Source organism: Acanthisitta chloris, unplaced genomic scaffold, assembly GCF_000695815.1.
Source record: "Acanthisitta chloris isolate BGI_N310 unplaced genomic scaffold, ASM69581v1 scaffold4965, whole genome shotgun sequence".
In the NCBI taxonomy this organism is placed as follows: Eukaryota; Metazoa; Chordata; class Aves; order Passeriformes; family Acanthisittidae; genus Acanthisitta; species Acanthisitta chloris.
In genome coordinates, this window is record NW_008674167.1 from 28,963 (window position 1) to 29,506 (window position 544).

Here is a 544-nt window from a genome sequence, read left to right on the forward strand (position 1 = left end):
GGTGAACATTGCTAATGATTCATCATAATATGCATAATAATAATGATGGTGATGGTCATTCAAAGACTAACATATGGCAAATGACATCGTAAATTTTCTTCACTCAGCCTTTCTGCTTTTTGTCTTGATACTTGTTTTGCTTCTTGGAATGTTAATATTGAGGAAGAATTAGCTAACAGTTTAAATTACAAATCCATCAGTGCAAAAGTATTGTGTTCCTGCTCATAATATGCATAATAATAATGATGGTGATGGTCATTCAAAGACTAACATATGGCAAATGACATCGTAAATTTTCTTCACTCAGCCTTTCTGCTTTTTGTCTTGATACTTGTTTTGCTTCTTGGAATGTTAATATTGAGGAAGAATTAGCTAACAGTTTAAATTACAAATCCATCAGTGCAAAAGTATTGTGTTCCTGCAATTAGGATGTAAAAAAGATACTAATAACTTCCCAGCTAGCTATTTTAAAGTGTTTAAAGTAAAACAGCATTAAAAAACAGGTATTAAATGAAACACTCCAGTGCTGATTAATTGATGACAG